The 17991-nt window shown below is 51.7% G+C and overlaps 1 protein-coding gene across 1 annotated transcript in view; it reads right to left on the bottom strand.

Moving 5' to 3' along the window:
- sfl (N-deacetylase and N-sulfotransferase sfl) overlaps positions 1–17991 on the bottom strand; it is an 80902-nt gene that overhangs the window by 14179 nt on the left and 48732 nt on the right. The gene's annotated exons all lie outside the window — the stretch shown is intronic.

Here is a 17991-nt window from a genome sequence, read left to right as displayed (position 1 = left end):
ATAAATTTTCTCTTCTTTTCTCGCAGTCTCGCTTTCTCGTTGTTTCAGTTCTTGCTCTCCTTCCTTTCGCGTTGCTAGCCGATACTCTTCACGCGGTCTCTCTCTCTCTCTCTCTCTCTCCCTCTCTCCCTCTCGCTTTTTCTACCACGGCAAATATTTCACGGCAAATATTTAGACGCGAGCACCAGTCATGCGAGATACAGCCGTCAACGTGTGTTTTGACAATTTCAATCCGATGGTGTTTCGGATGTTTAAAGTGGGAGCCATAGTAAATAGAGGTAAAATGGAATATCGATAAAAGAAGTAGCCCGGTGAGACTGCCAGTATTGTTAAACGATAAAACTGAGACACTTTATATCGAAATTCCATTTGTATGTACCGTCCGAAACACTCCGCGAATAATAAAGCAATTACACGTATGATACCTCTCTCTCTCTCTCTCTCTCTCCTCTTTCTCCTCTTCCTTTATCTATATATAATATCCCTCTATATATTGAGATAGATTGAGATATTCAGCGTGAGGATTTATTGCGTTTCTCTCTTCTTTTTTTACGATAACCGTATCATGGCACCGTCGAACCGTGCGTTTAGTCTTATCTGAATATTTTTATATCCAGTGTACCCTCTCGATTGCAAAAAAAAAAGAGCGACAGGCCGTACTTCTGTTCTGAACGCGATAAAATGATTTTATTGCGGAAATAAAACCGGCGGGGGCTTCTCATCGATCGTACCGATGGATTTCTCTCATATCCTGTCGCGTCGTAAAGAGGTGGTGCGGATATCAAATTTATTGGAGATGCAGTTCGATGTAAAAAACATACACATACACACACACACACACACGAAAAAGAGTAGAGAAGGGGGGAAAAATACGCCATCTGCCAATGGTAAGTCCGCGTTCGATTTTTTCAGCAGATTTGGGGAATGGAAAACATGTTTCGCTCGTAAAGTCGCGATGAAATAAATATTCAACGGACGAGCGCGAAGTTTCACTCTTTCTCTCTCCCTCCCTCCCTCTCTCTCTCTCTCTCTCTCTCTCTCTCTGCCTGTTATTTGTAGCGTATCGAGACTAACATCGAAATTTATTACGCGCCGATAAATCGCTCTCCGTTCGTTTGCTTTAACGGTCCGTAACCGCGTTACAACTAGAGTAATTACGTCCAATCATCGACAATGGAGTTGCCATGGATGGCAAATATTTGATGCACTAGCGAACGACGCAGCTCGGACCTCGGATATTATTTCGGCCAGGGAGCCCTAGCTATCCGAATACATATGGGTACTCGCCAAATATCGGCATCTTTCACAGCGTGCGCGACAGTTTTGAGGAATGAGAGAGGAGGAAACGAAAGAGAGGGATGCGTCATACATCGCAGAGTCGACATCTGAGATATATCGTTGCTGGAAAATTTGGCAAACAATAGCCGGGCCGCAGCAAACGATATTTGGAGCTGCGCAGACGCTGAGATCCGCCGAATCTAGTGGCACACGCACGGAAAATGAAGATTTGCTAATATATGGACAGCTAAAAATATCAGCTGCAAGAGTAAATTTGCTTGCTTTTATAGCAAAAGATTTAATTGTGATAGTTAAATGATTTGCTAATATCATATATCAGCAAATTTTTTGGCTATCATATTGGGAGTACAAATTAGTTCGGTCCGTTTTTTTTTGTGTTAAAAAATGTATTTATTTCAAAACAAAATGAATGCCATGAATCCCATGTCTCTCAATCGTACGGAAACGGCTTGTTGAGTCACTCCCAATGATTCTGCAAGCTCCGCTTGCGTTTGACTCTGATCTTCTTCGAGTAATGCCTCTAATTCTTTGTCCTCGAATTCTTTTGGCTGTCCAGAGGAGCGAGGCTTGTCTTCGACGCTGAAATCTCCATCCTTGAAACGTCGAAACCTATTCCCTACATGATTTATTATCAGTTGGAGCAGCGTCACCATAAACTTCAACAAGCATTCGATGGGCTTCAGCTGCGCTTTTCTTCCAATTAAAGCAGAAAATTAAAACCTCCCGCAAATGCTGCTTGGTTAACACAAAATTCGACATTTTCAACACTGTAAAAAGCAAGGTTTTCGTATGAAACTCAAATATAAACTGAATATTATTGGCAGACGTCTAACATCTCTGAAACCGCCAAAATTCATAACAGCCGGAGCCATCTTTTGAAAGCGGACCGAACTAATTTGCACACCCAATAACTAAATCCTTTGCTGTGAAAGCAAGCAAATCTGCTTCTGTAGCTGATATTTTCAGTTGTCCGTATATCGGCAAATCTTTCTTTCCGTGCGTGAGTATCATCATATTGTCAGCTTATTAAAGTGGTAGATTGTCATCATCTTGAAGCGAAGAATCTCAATACGCACCGTCGTATCGGCGCCGACTTCGCCGGTATACGATTTCAATTCGTCGGCTGCGCCGAGGAGTCGCTCGTTGCATTCTTCGGCACGAAATTATTCGCTAACTCTGTCGCAAAGTTTCCTCAGCTACCGACGAGATACCGGCGTGTGCAGACGGTGGAACGAATAGCAATGCGACGAGCGTAAAAATCCGAGCGCTATCGAGACGCACATTAGAAGGGTGCTACACACTCGATGTGCGCGCGCGGAATATTAATATACTCGCAATCTTAGGTACGAAATTTCAATGTGATTTATCGGATAATGCCCTCTCATAAGAGACGCTTCTCGCTCGCTAGTTAGCACTAGTTTAGCACTTATGCTATTAATGCGCAATTTACTGGTTTCGCGCGCAATGAAGATAAATGACTCCGGCGCGGTGCAACGACACGGCGCGGCCCGGCGCGGCGCTCCGCGGCGCGCCGCGCCGCGGAGCGTCGCGTCGAGCTGACGCGCGTTCCGAGAGAGTTAAGGGTACCACGAGTAATCCGCCTAATGTAATAGTTTTATAATTAGATGAAAACGTTATTGGGTTGCAAGCGGCGTAATTGACTTTATTTTCGCGTTAACGGATTGTCGGTCGGCACGGTCGGGCGCGCGCGAGCGCGCGTGACGGAAAATTCCGGTTAACTAATGAATGTCGGATAATTTACCGAAGTAATCGATTCGACAATTGGTAACTGCCCATTAACGGCGAGTTAGCCAATTTACGGGGCTAACGAACTGTCATAACGAACCGACCGACGCGGCTCTTTTGTTCTTGGCTAACAATCGAAATCGCCGGTCGACGGACGGACCGACCGACCGGCCGGCCTGCCGGCCGGCGATCGCAAACCGCGCGAATATCATTCGCGAAGGATCTGCGAAAGCGAAATTCTCAAGTATCGATTGGCAACCTCCCCCTAACCTCCCCCGCGGAGAGGCCCCGATCACGCAACGATGGGAGACCTATACGTGCCGTGGATACCGGAGACGTCGGAATTTGTACTTGGAGCCGTGCACCGGGTAGTTTCATTAATTATATTTCCAACTCGCGCGCCTGAAAAGTTCAGCCCACTTCCGGCGCGGCGACAGGGAACTTTCTTGTCCCTGTCTCTCCGTCCCTCAGCCCCTCACTCGAGCGACGAAGATTGAATTAAGTTTAATTAATACGGAGTGGAAAGAGATAAAATTGACGCGGGCGCGTCGAGGGTACTTCGATGATATTGCGCGCGTCGGACGCGTTATCGGGCTGGCGTTGATGGCGCAATTGATTGAGGACGAGAAGATCGAGGCGAATTCCCGTCCCGTTATCCGGCGCTTTCATTTTCTACGCACGTCGGCTTCGCCCCGCTGCGCCATATCCAGTGCTCTATATCGCTCGGGATTAACGTTAATCGATATAATGCTGCCCGTCTGAAATTCGCTGCCTTTACCAGCTTAATCGGTTCGCGCGACCTCAAGGTTATAGACCGAATTTATACCGGCGGGGTGAGAGGACGAGTCGTTATCCCGATCCCAGAGAGAGAGAGAGAGAGAGAGAGAGAGAGAGAGAGAGAGAGAGAGAGAGAGCCTGTACTTTTTCCAAGTTCCAAAGCTGCGCTGCTTGGCCGGACGGTAAATCACATTATTACAATGACGAGAGCCCGGCAGGTTTTCCGAACACGAGAACGGGCTGCACAGCACGGTCAGTTTAATTAACCCGCTGTAATTCCATCTCAAATTTAAATTACTAAACGTCGGAAGCAAAGTGTATCAGCGTCCAAATAGATCCGTCGGTAAAGTGTTTAATCAAGTAAAATGTTCGCTCAATTTTCCAGGAAATAATATAACCGTGCATAAAGCGTTTTCTCTCTTGTAACACACTTCAATTTTATTTATCCCCGGCCATTTCTCCTCCTCCTCCTCCTCCTCTTTTTCTTCTTCATCTTCTCCTTCTTCACCCTCCCTCCCTCCCTCCCTTTCTCTTCCAGTTTTGATAATTTTTATCGCATTAAAGAACACGAGTTTTCCACCAAGTTATCGAGATATTACTTGATACGCAGGCGCGCTTCACTGTTCGAACGGACGATAAGGAACTTAGCGGGGCGAATATCGCGTTAAAATGCAGATGTAATTCGCGGAAATTCGCGAATACGCCGGATATTACGAGTGCGGGCCCGAGTCCGAATTGTAACGACGCGCACGAACAGTCCGGATTCGTTTCCATTTCCACGGAGAATAATTTAATTTGCCGGATTAAATGACAGAGGCACCGGCGAACGGCGAACGCGAGTTCGCCCAGGAAAGGCAATCGCGGATCGCTTCTGGCAGTTACCGTAAGTTATCGTCTCAGACCGAAACGCAGAGGCGGTAGGAGACTTTTCGGGGTCCCCCCTATATGTATATATATATATATATACACACACACACACACATATATATCTGTGTGTGTGTGTATATGTATGTATATATATACCGACGCAACATCGGGAAGCAACGGTAGCCTCCGGGGGGAAATAATTTACCCCCGGGGTGTGTTCCAAAGAAAGTCGTACTCGGCTCGTAAATTTCTGGCCGACATGACGCGTGCCATCCCCGCGCGACCTCACCGACCCGTTTTTCTCGGCCAGCCGCCGCTTTTCTCGGGTGAAAAACTCGGCGAAAGCGGCGCTAGCGGCGGCGACGGCGGCGGTGGAGAGTGAGTTCCGGGAAAACAACTTCATAATTTTCGGGTGACCTTTCTGATTTGGCATACGCAGGTCAGGCTGGGATTGCATGGCGACCGGGGTTGGAACTCTCCGAGTACGACGGTCTCATTACTTTCGGAGAGGCGTAACCGGAGAGAAAGAGAGAGAGAGAGAGAGAGAGAGAGAGAGAGAGAGAGAGAGAGAGAGAGAGAGAGAGAGAGAGAGAGAGAGAGAGAGAGAGAGAGAGAGAGAGAGAGAGAGAGAGAGAGAGAGAGAAGGGATCGCCTCCTGCCCGTTTCTCTTTATATATACACCAGCGGGCAAAACTTTTTAAATTGCTTCTCGAATTAAATTATGCTGCACAGTTGACGCAAATTGGAGCAAAGGCGCGACGACGACGTTTACAGCGGCGGCGGCGGCGGCGGCGGCGGCTGCGGCAGTCGACGGAAACGCGCGACGTTTTCGTCGCAAAGGAAGGACCGAACTTCGATAGATTAATCACACATAGAGCTGAGGAACGTACACTCGGAATGCGGGCAATTCCTCACGCGCGGGAGATCACTCGATAAATTCACGAGGGCGTTGTTAAAAGTGCCTCAAAGTATCGAGGATGCCGGCGAGTTGCGCGGAAGTATTCGGTAGACTGGATATTAACAAAAGCGCTCGGTCTGAATTATTCAAAGGAGTTGTGCGCGAATATACCCGATCGAAAAGGAAGAAAAGGAAAAAAAAAAAAGAAGAAAAAGAAAAACGAAAAGAGAAGAAACAAAGAAACGGGAAGGAGGTCAAAGGAGAGAGAAAGGAAATCGCTTTGAGGATCCCCTCCGCCGACGCGCGAATCAATATTAATATCTCTCTTTATCGAGAGAGGTTGCCGGAGACACACGATCGGCCGCCGTCGACGAATGCGATGTAGAACCGCGATGTATGTGTCGAAACTATTTCTTAATAGCCTCAACTTTCTTAATCTCGAGGAGTTGCCGCGCAATCTGCAGTAGATCTGCAACGGGGTTGTCGGAGAATCCGGTTCTGCACATGTCCCGACTTTTCGCCGGATGTTACAACGATGTTGGCTCGCTGTCTCCCTCTCTGTCTCCCCCTCCTCTCCCCGGGTTCCTTCTTCTTCCCGAGACTTCAGGATGTTACTCTCAAAAATAAATGTCTCAAGTTCCTCCGTCCGCGGGCGTGCGGTCCCGCAGTTTTCATTGAAGATTTACAAGGCCGCTGCGGCGACACGTTAGCATTGCAAAATATTGAATTAATCCGGCGCCCGCGGACTTCCTGAATCTTTCATTCTGCGCCAGCGGTGTTTTCGCACCTCCGGATTTAACCCAAAGGCGACCCCGTTCTCTTTCCTGCCCTTTCCTTCCCACTCAGCTTTCTATCCCACCGCCCATACGGCCATTCCCATTTTCTCCACCGTCGCTGCCGTCGTCGTCGTCGTCGTCGTGACCCTGCCGCGAAAAAGTAAAAGGAATCGCGATTACGATAAACGAGCGGACGCGTAAGCCATTAAGTAAACGGAGAGATGCAAGGCGAGCGAGAAGAAGAAAAAAAAAATAGGAACTCCCGGAGCGCGCCGTTCCGTTTGTTACGCGTTATAAATTGCTGTTTACCGAGAGACGATCCCACGGGGATGTGTTTAAACGTCACCGGAGATAGCAGTCGTCGCGAGATACGACGCGACCGTATCCACCCATGGCCACCGCCTCCACCGCCACTGCCATCGCCGCCGCCGCCGCCGCCGCCGCCGCCGTCGTCGTAGATACGCGCGGATAAGAGTAAAAAGATAAAAGATGATCGGAGGCGGCGGAGAGCAGCAGCCGCGCGCGATCTCATCATAAGATCTCGGCTCTTGCGAAGATATCCGATACTTCAACATGACCCAGATGTAGGGCTGGCTGCTCCAAAGTATCGGGGCCGCGCGAGTGTTTTTAGTAGCAACTCCCCCCCTCCCCCCCCCCACCGGACGGGTATTATAGCTCGTAGCGCGGCTACGGCGTAGATACTTCATCGCGCGGAAACTAGCGGCGGTTGTAATACCAGGCAAGTATCCGCGCGCCGTTACTGCTGAAGCAAATGATTGGCCGATAGTTTTCGAAAAAGAGCGCCGAGCCGTAACGATACGGTATTTTTCGAGTATCGATATCCTATACTCGCGCGGAAAGCCGGGGTGCCGCGTCGGCGTTTCGCGAGTGCGCCTCGCTTCCCTCGGTTTCGCTCGGTGTTTCCGCGCCCCGTGTAATCCGCGCCCGCGCGTTTTCTCCGCACGGCACCGCCGGTATCTAACTCGGATATAACGCGGTGACGGTGACGGCGACGGCGACGGCGGTAAACGCTAAAAGGCGAGCGCCGCTTGCGTTACGTCATTCGCCGTTACGACGGTTACGCGCGGGGGTGTTATTGTCGTCTCCCGTCTGTCGGCTCGGCGAAGACTAAAAGCCAGGGAGCGTGCATCGAGGGAGGGGGACTGCGGGGTTGGCTCAAACGAAGAAGAAAACCGGCCACAACACCACCGGCGCCGTCAACCCTTCGGAACGACGCAGACGAAGTGGGCAAACACGATTTACTCCGCGCGCGCACTCCGCGCGGCAGAGGACTTATCTTCCCGGCTGGCGGCGGCGGCGGCGGCGGCGGCGGCGGGCGCATCCGGCGCAGGATACGGCGGCAACGGGAGAGCGCCGCAAACGAGAAAAGCCCCGGCGTCGTCGTCGTCGTCGTCGTTGCCCCGGCGGATTTGCCGAAAGTGCATTCCGCGGAATGAAGAGGGACTGCAGGCGCTGCTGAGTATAAGAAAATAAGGTGCTTGTCGAGCTGGCAAAGCGGAAGCGACCGCCGCGCTTCCTTCGTTCGCACCTCCGGAGGAGGAAAAAAGGACGATGATGAAGGAGGGAACAAGAGGGGAGCGTACAAAAAGCGCCGCTCTCTCGCGGATACACAGAAACCTACCCCCGAGAACCTATCGTCGGCTCCCGCTCTTTATCCGCGCGGTTCCTTTGACCGACGTAGCGTCCAACTTTTATTTAACAAGAAAAGAAAGAGCGGGGGGGGGAGGGGGAGGGGGAAGAGGGAGACGTGGCCAAGGAAAGAAAAGGAATCGTCGTCGGGAGGAGTGTGACGACGGTCTCGGGGGTCTTAAGCAATTATTCGTCGCGTCCGAAGCAACGGTCCACGGGGTGAGGGGGGAGGAAGACTAGAGAGAAAAGAGAGAAGAAGAGCGCGACGTCGAAGTTGGCAGGACCACATCGATATCAAAGCGCATCTACTTTCGACTACTTCGGTATTTCATTCTGTACCTAATTTGTACCATTAATCAAAATGTCGTAGCCCTTGAAGGGCTGCGCGATCGGGTACTCTCTCTTCATCGGATCGCCAGGGCGTACTTGCATAAGACCTAATCTACTCGGGCGCCTGTCCTCCGCGCGTCTTTCACCGTCGCGCCGGCTCATTCGCGGAGATTACGCACGCGGAGATTACAAAGGCGTTTTATTAGGATGGGATTTAATTCGAAAGGATCTACCGCGCGCAGCTGGCCCATTGTGCGTGGTCCAGCCGAGAGGCCGTCGTATTCTGTATTGTTGAGATCATCGCGCATTTTGCGAGAGAATGCGGGGGAGAGAGAGAGAGAGAGAGAGAGAGAGAGAGAGAGAGAGAGGGGCGGGAGAGATGGAGCACACGTATATATTTATTCTTTTGTGGCGCGGCACGCGGAATGCAAAAAAGCGGGAATAAAATCGCTCACCCCCTTGGAGCGCGCGCGTGCTCGGCACCGCGGACCATTTCCCGACGATCTTTCTATCGTGGTTCAGACAGTCGTGCGCTGATGATCCGTATCTGGATAAAAATCCAATTATCCTGCATAATGGGCACACACACACACACACACACGTACACGTACATTTGGGTCGCACGGCCGTGCAACGCCAATATGCGCGGAATTAACGCCGGCTCTTCAACGTTATGGCGAGGCGCGAGATTAACTTTTCGGCCGATCACCGTACATGCGCGCGCCCGCGCGAGCGCGCGCGTGTGATTCTGTCATTTTTTTTTAATTGGGACAGAGCGCTCTTTACGGGCGACTGGCTTCGTTTTACGTCGTTCAAAAGTATTATAGGATCGATTTTCGGTATCCTCTCGTCGCGCTCGACTAATGAGTCGAGTGTGTTAAAAACCATCATTTTGATTTGGTACAAATTGTACTCCTTTCTCGCGCTCTTTTTTCTCTATCCCCTCCCCCTCTCCCCCTCCCCCCACCCCTATCCTCTTCCCGCCGACGTGTACCATCGACTCTTTGCAATTTCGCGCAAAATAGATATGATATTCGTTTTAACCGCGAAATATAAAGCCGCGCTAAAGCCGCGGATACATTCGCGAAATTAATGTCGCTTACATCCTTTGGCGAATGATACTTTCTGGCTTTTGCATTACGAATCTAATTTATTGCGTTAATTAGCGGCGAAAAAAGCCGCGCGTATTTATGCAGGACGCGCGCTCGTAACGGCGGCTTTTAGTTCTTGAAAAAAGGAGGAAGTGGAAAAAGGAAGAGCTGAAAAAGCGTCGCGCCTTGCTCGATAATAATCTTTAATTAGCGCGGCACAAATTTGTGACGAAATGCATAGAGAAAGAGAGAGAGAGAGAGAGCGAGGGGGGGAGGGGAGGGGGAGGAGGAAGAGGAGATTAAGGGTGGTGTGACAAAAAAGCAAAAGAAAAGGAAAGAAATTTTCGTTCGCATTCGCAACGTCGAGATAGCCGGAGGTTTCCCCGGAGGTATGCGCGCGCGCATTCATTCTTTTGTGCGACGTCAGGCTGAATCGCGAACGAATCACAAATAAAATCGCCCCGGCGAGTCCTCTGGCTCTGCGCGGGGAGGTCGGCGTTTTCCAGTTTGAACCGTTTGAAGCCGCCCTTGTGTCTCGTGAATTCTACAGAATACCAAATTTGTCCGCGCGAATGAATATAAAGAATACCAAAGCTTTTGCCACATGGCGGTATAACAGAGACCTATTGCGCACAAATTACTATCTCGTCTCTCCGTTGTGTTTCCCGCGCGCGCGAGTTGTTCGCTCGCTTTTAAATACCGCGCGGACAATCGTGGTAACACCGGCGCACTGCAAAGTGACGTATAGTCTCTCTCTCTCTCTCTCTCATTTTTTTTCTCTCCCTCTTTTTGGTCGGTTCAAGTAATGAAACAAATGATATACAATGCGTCGTTGAATTCGGGAAATTGTTTCACCCGGGTAGACGATTCCCGCTTTATAGAAGCGGAACTTTGCTCTATGAATCGAGTGTTATTGCGTCTGCCTAGTCTATATACATCAAGATTACCTTTAATACACGTTTATTGAAGGACCCTACCGTTGTAGCAGATGTAGCGATGTCTCGCTCTTGTTATCGCAACGCTCACGGTAATCCGTCTTCGTTGTCTCGCGCAGCACTCGCTGTATTCTCTCTTTCTTCCTTCCCCCTTCCCCTCTCTCAGTCCTGCGGTCGTATTTTTCTTCGCGCTTTGAAACAACACTTCCGACATCAATGCGGCATGCTGCGGCTTAATCGCCAACAATAACTTACCCGCCGCGAGTTCTCTCAAGTTTAGCCGCTCCGATCATGGACTTCGCGGCCGATTCAAATTGACTTCCAAGTTTGCTAATTCCGTCAGAGTTAGCTCCGCCATTAATCGGCCAAGGTCCGGCGTGTCTCTGGCTTGCGTTATCGTCGACGTGCACCGTAAGGTGGGACAACAGACGGTTGTGCGCTTAACATAAACCCGATAACGCGGAGATTTCACGAAATCTCACTGCGAACCTCAGCCTCTGTCAGAATTTACGTCATTTCGCGGTAAAAAGAAAAAATAAAATCGACCATAGTTTCCTTTTTTCTGCGATTCTCACGTTTCTCCCGTCCTTTTGACTCTCCGCTCCGAATCTGATAAAGCTCTTCATGCTTTTCCCTCCGGTCGCGGTTAACAATAATCGTTATCGTTTATCTGGGACAGGCAGTTCTCTCTCTCTCTCTCTCTCTCTCTCTCTCTCTCTCTCTCTCTCTCTCTCTCTCTCTCTCTCTCTCCCCCTCTCTCTCTCTCTTTCTCTCAAACGCTTTTCGTGAAAATTTCAATCACGATCTCCGTAACAGCCGTCAGAAATATCGCGCGCGCGAGAGAGAGAGAGAGAGAGAGAGAGAGAGAATCCGAGGGGATTGCACGTTGCAACGTTACGCTCGCTCGCGCCAATCGCTCCGCTTGTTCCGAAAGGATGATTGCGTAGGAAGCTAACAACTTACATTGCCGAGCATCCGCGAGGATGCAAATCACGTAATACCCGCGACCGCGGCCGCGGGCGGCGGGGCGGCGGGCGAGAGAGCGATGACCACTGGGCGACTAATCGATCGATCGTAACGCCGTGTCGGAACATGACGTACGAAAAGCGAGCTTCCAACGAATCTGCATAGTCATAAGATAGATCGTCAGGCGCGACTGTGTCTTCGTGTTTGGACAGCGACAATAGTTCATCGCGTGGGTTAGCCGGCAGATGCCGATTACGCGATGACCGATGAACGGACGGACGGCTGGCCGGCCGGCCGGACGATCGATCGATCACTCGCTCGCTCAGCCATTCGTTTTCAACGGCACGCGGCAAAAATTGGCGTGCTGGCCGAAGGAAAAAAGAGACAGGGAAAGAGAGAAAGGGAGAAAAAGGAAGCGGAGCGTTTACTCTCGCGGTGCACACTACCGGTAGCGCGAGTGCGCGCGATAATCATCTTGCCGCTCTCGGCGCTTACGCGATAGTCTCAGCCCCTCCCCCGCCGTTGTAAAACGGCGCCCGCCGACAGGCGAGGCCTGTAAGCCGCTAATTATACGCCTGTACGCTGCGGTGCGTTGCGGCCGAAGATAATAACCGAGAACTGCCCAACTCGTCGGAAATGTTCCCCGGCATCATGGCCGGGAGTTGATTCAACTAAGGAGCCCCGCGGCAAGAAAAGGCAGCTGCAAACGGTATCGATGATACCGGGCGACATTGATACGTCGCCCGCGCTGCGCTCATTTCCACTAATTGCACGAAAACTGCCACCAATTGCCAGTTAATACGCCCTTCGAGGCGTAACCGAGCCCCCCCCCCCTCTCTCTCTCTCTCTCCGCCCTGATCTTTTTCATCTCCATCCCTAAGCCTGCAATCAATTTTTCTACACGCGCTCAGTCATGTTAATCAAGCCGTACGCTCATGACTTAATTAGACGCGATGAGACATCGCGGCGCGGCCCAGAGCGGAGCGTTGAGCGCGTTAATTAGCCGTCTCTGACAAAATCACGTCCCGCCATTTGTCTTCGCGCCGCGACCAAGCGTGCTTCGTCGCCGTGGGGAAAATATATAACACGATCGGCCCGGCGCGTGTGGATGGGTCGATCGATTTGTACGGAGCTCTCAATAGACGGTCGAACCGCGCGAGAAAGAGAGACGGAGTCGGACAAAGACACACAACGTGAAGAAAGGCGCGAGCTAATGAACAAATAACAGAAGGAAACGAAGTAATCGCCCGCGGCCCCCGAAACCGCCCCGAGAGTTCTCGCTTCCGCGCGGTTAATCGCGCGTCGTTAGAGTTTCATCCCCCTCGAACGTAGCGAGCCGCGAGCCGCGAGCCGCGAGCTCGGCCGAAGTTCGGCGATACATCGTCGTATTTTCCGATACCATTAATCGGCTTCATACAATTCTATCGAGTTCGTCGAATCCAATAATCGGCTTAGTATCGTAACAAATCTCCGCGCTCCATTACACGTACTATCCTTGATCTACGAAATATTTAGATAGTTACAGCCGGGCGTATTGTTCTTCCCCGCAATCGGAAACTCCGTTAAAGCCCTCTCTCTCTCTCTCTCTCTCTCTCTCTCTCTCGTCGACCGGCACGGTCCCCGAGATTCCGCCGCTCGATTTAACGAAATCAGATCGTCCTGCGACTCCCCCCCGCCCGTTATCTCCGCCCGGTCCCGAAGCACAAAGCGCCGCGAAACGTGATCGTTAAACAAATAATTGCATTTCATACGGTTTCCGTCCGGTTGCGCGTCGCGCAACGGCAACATAATTACAAAGCTCTCTTATTAATCCCTTTAGATCAAAGGGGCAGTTTATAATCCGTTCGTCCTCCTTCTCTCCTCCCTCACGGTCCCAAGATGAAAAGCGGCTGCTCTTTGGACAACGGGGATTAGCGTTATTGTATTCTTGAGTCTTGCCGACAACGGTTCCGCAGAGCGCAACGATATGCCTGTTGCATTATTTGGGAAATAAAAAAAAAATAAAAAATCACACAAACGTGTATCTCGCTCAATTTTCGGGCTCCACGAGAGTTCCCGTTCGGAAGCGAAATGTATCGCTCGTGTCTACAATAAACGGTCTTTCCTCTCGCGGCGCTGTTTTGTTTTTTTTTTTTTTTTCACCAGAAATGTCAGTTCGTATCGTGTAAATAAATGGAAAAAAAAAAGAAAAAGGAACGGCGCGAAAACCGGGAGGGATGAAAAAGCGGCGACCAGCGCGAAAAGCGTCTCGGCGCGCATCTCCTTCGCCGCTGAACCAACCACCACTTTCCTCGTTGTCTCGCTAGAGAGCTAATGAGTTTTCGGAGCCGATTCGAGGGGATTCGGCCAGAGGATTCAACGATCCGCGCCGAGAAGTTGGCCGATCGACCAAGTCGCTCGAATCGAGCGAATTTGTCGATGCGATTACTCGGTCTTCGCGTTCTTTGGGCTTCCCCGCCGATTAACGTTATCGGTACGCCCGCTTATCGGCTGCGATGCAAATCACGTACACTTCGGTGCGAGAACGTTCCGCGAGAACAAGGCGAGAGCGGGCGAGCGACGGACGGCCGGGCGAAATCGCTAATCTACGTGATGGAAATCCGAAAATAAAATATCGCGCGGCAAAGAGGAACTGTGTGAACACGCCGGGAATCATGAAGCGTGTTTTACTCGTAGCTCTCGCTTCTCGCGCGCGGCCTGGGAAAAAGTTCCGATCTCCTGTATTTTTCGATTCGTACGTTCAGTAACTCGTCGTTGCTGAATTTTCCATTTGTGTCGGCCGACGCTTTTTAATAAACCCGAAGCGTCTCATCGCGGAAGAGATGGGCTTCAGTTTTTAATCCGCGCTTTTAATCGCCTGGGACGACTAATTAAAGAATGACCAAGAGAGAGAGAGAGAGAGAAAAAGAGGGAGCCAAGCAAGTCGAGTAAACTAAGCCCGTGTAAATAAAGCCGCGCAACGGCTTTCTTTTAGCAACGAATGGACCAAAGAGACCGTGTCAGATGATTACTTTCTACTTTGGCGACTGCCGAGCAGCGCGATGAAAAACCTAACGGAGTCGTTACGAGCTGGCGCTGCTAATTATGCCGCACGCGCGAGTCCAGCGCGAGCGAGGGACAAAAATCGGTCGAGCGAAGCTCGACATCGTCCGAATGCCGAGTCCGTGGGGACTATTTTGCGCGGCAGGGTGCCGATAATTGCGAGCGAGCGACCGACCCTATCGATCCATCGATCGTGCCGCTACATCCGAGCGCGCAAAAACGGATCTACTTTCGCGGCCGTTTCATTTGCCTAATTACGACGGCGTGACAGCACGGTGTACTGATTGTCGGCTTTATCGCGCGGAACATACGCGACGCATAATGCAGCGCAAATATTTTCGTCGCCGGTTATCGCACGCGCGGGTCGCGCGCGTCTCTTCCTGCCGCCTGCCCGCCTCGTTGACTCTTTCTCGTTGTCTCTCTAACAGCCGGAATTATTCGCGCTGACGATGCCGCGCGACGGCGCGGCGAGGCGACAATGGAGTTTCCGAGACGGAGTTTACGGGCACGGTCTCGTCGGATCCATTAGATCGGCCAAGGTCCTCGAGGCTTCACCGAGGCACCGAAGGCCGGGACGACGAGGCATTATCGTCGCGCTCGCTTATCGACGATGCAAATGACGCCGCGCCACCCCGGTCCGCGAAAGCATTTCGGCGCCCCATCCCGAAATCACAGCAAATGGATGTTAAGAGACGCTCGTGCGCAGACGATTGAGCGTGGAAGGAACAAAGGAGCGACTTCTCAAAACCCGCGACGGCGAGAGGCCGAACTTTCGCCAGGAGAGTTACTGACCCGCGGCCTTCCGCCGATCGATCGACCGACCGGCGAATCGCGCTCTGATTAAAAGCAATAACGCTCTCGGTAACGCAATACGCGCGAATAACTTGAAACCAAATGCCGCGAGCGCGCCGTACAAATGCGCGTCGGAACACAAGTAGGGAGAGCGTCAAGCGAGTCGCTCTCTCTCTCTCTCTCTCTCTCTCGCTCTCGCTCTCTCTCTCTCTCTCTCTCTCGACGGAGTTTATTCCGAATCGTGCGGAAACTCGCGTCGACTTTCGGTCAAGAGATCATCCAATTTTCGTCCGCTGCGCCCGAGTGCCATTAATCGATCTGTCGATCTCATTAAGCGGCCAAGGTCCGCCGGCTTTCCGTCCCGAAGTCCGCATTATCGTCACACGTGCGCGCGCGCGCGCGCCGCCCGATATCGGCTCTCTTATCGGAGGACTACGCAAATCACGTTCGCGGCCGTTTCGGGAAACGGTGTGCACACTGTGAGAGACGGTCGTTAATCGATGGATTGTCCGACGGAATATAATGAAGGGAAGCCGAGCACGCGCGCGCGCGCGCGCGCGTGTGAGAGAGAGAGAGAGAGAGAGAGAGAGCGAGCGAACGAGCGAGCGACGTTGCAGTTGTCTCTCGGTTACGTTTCGATAGGATAGGATACCGACCGGTCGTTTCCGGCGCCACGGCAAAGGGCGACGGGGGTGGGAAAAGGGATCGATGAAGCCTCGTCCTGTAGACTCGACAATTCCATTAATTCCACGTTCGTCCAGGGCCCTTTCATCTACGTGGAATCTCATTAACGCGTCGCGCGGCGCGGCACGGCGCTGACGCTGGCGTCGATGTCGGTGACGCTCGCGCGCACTAATTTGCAGGTTCGTCAACAGGACCGTGCGGATTTTAAATTCCTCTCCTATTCGATTTGCATTCTGTTGCGAGCGCGCGGGAAAAAAGTGGGCTCCGCGAACGACCGAATGCGAGTACCACGAACATCCCTGTGTGACAGTCGTCCTCCTCCTCTCCTTCCCGCACCTCATTCTCCTCGCCCCTTCGCCCTTTTGCAATCTCTTTCTCTCTCTCTCTCTCTCTCTCTCTCTTCCTCTTCTCTCTCGCGTTTCCCCTTACAAATTGATCACTATGCGCTCCTGCGAAATTCCATCTGCTTTTTAGCGGATATTTAATTTTCGTTTCTGCCGCGAGTACGAGATTTTAAAAGCCCTTTCGTAAAAGGGTTATGCCCGTTCGACCAACGACGATCGCGAAAGCGGATGTCCGCGCCTGCGATTTTATTCCCGCCGATTGTAAGGCAAATCGGGTATGGCTTGTTCGGCAAACTTGCCGCGGATCGGTAAGTCTGTCGGCGGAGGGAAGACAGGCATCGATTGAGAAGTGCTGTTTCCTCCCCCTCCCCTCCCTCTCTCTCTCTCTCTCTCTTGCTCGCTATCTCGAAATTAATGACGGAATAGTCCCTCCTCGCTGGGAGATGGAAGCATCGTCCCCGGAGATTCGATGATTGTGCAAGTGTCGTTAGCAAAGTATCGATATTGCGGGGTACCTCGTTCCGCAAACTGTCAGAATACAAATGGAAAAGGTACCGTAGTGGAAAGCGCTTGCAACTCGAGCCTTTATGTTACACTCCGGCCATTACCAGTTGGACGATGTGTACCCACGGCCGTGTAATGCGTTAACCGTAGAGCTTATCGATAAAATAACATCCACGCAATGTGGAACACACCGCGGTATTTATCTTTAGCGAACGCCCTCTGGCCGGTTTCAAAGTACATAACGGAGAAGATCCCGCTCTGTGTGAAAGGGAACAAATTTACTTGATTAAAACCTAACCGAGCTTCGTGGCTCTCTGCCGGACTCCACTTGAAGATCTTACTTATAAAACACGCTCGAAGGATGCCGGCGAGTAGGGAGGGGGAGAGAGAGAGAGGGAGAGAGAGAAAACACAGCGTGCCGCTGATCGCTTTGATAATGAAGGGACGCGACGTGATTAAAAGAGCACCGCGCGCACTTTGCATTGAATGATAGAGAATTCGCGCGCGCGCGCGAAGGGCGTGTCGCGAGTTTGGGAAGGGCAGTAGCCGATTCCAGGTTCTCATGGGACCTTCACCTTAGCAGGTCCATAACGCCAGACATCACCATAGCCGGACGATGGCGATGGCGCCGGGCATCATGGCGTATAAACCTCCTTAAAGGCCATTTACACTCTCGTCCGTGCTCTCTCCGAAGGGGCCACATACGTACGGCGAATTTCGATGAGACGGACAAAAGGGGTGGGGTCGAAACGGGGATGATCGACGCGCAGTAGCTTCCCCTAGTAGCCGCCGCCGCTGCCGCGACTTGACCGAATCCGCTTTTGGATTTCTGAAGCGCAGCCTTCGGCCCGGCCGGGTTCGAGAAAACGAATGCACGACGGGACACCGGGAATTATTCATGAAGGAAAATTTCGGCAACCCCGCGGGATGTGCTCGTCCCGCTCGCCGGCGTTATTTCGTATGCGATGCTTCGCAGCCGCGCGCGACTCGGGTGTGTATGCGTGCGTGTGTACGTGTGTATGTGTGCGTAAGCATTTTGGCCGGAGAAGCGTACCGTTAAGGGTCCTTCATTTTTCAGAGACACCACCCCGGAACCTCAATCATTCGGAGATGAATCGTTCGAGTCTGGGATGCGCGGATTTATCCGGCAGAATCGTGCGAGACATCCGAACGATCCCGTTGCCCGTTCGTTGATCCTTCCAGCTCCACGTGATCATCTTACCGGGACGCCGCGACGCGATGTTGAAACGAATATACTCGCTCACACACGGCACCTTGTGAGACAATTCG

This window comes from Harpegnathos saltator, unplaced genomic scaffold, assembly GCF_003227715.2.
Source record: "Harpegnathos saltator strain DR-91 unplaced genomic scaffold, Hsal_v8.6 scaffold13, whole genome shotgun sequence".
NCBI classification, from domain to species: Eukaryota; Metazoa; Arthropoda; class Insecta; order Hymenoptera; family Formicidae; genus Harpegnathos; species Harpegnathos saltator.
This window is presented reverse-complemented; position numbering and strand designations above follow the sequence as displayed.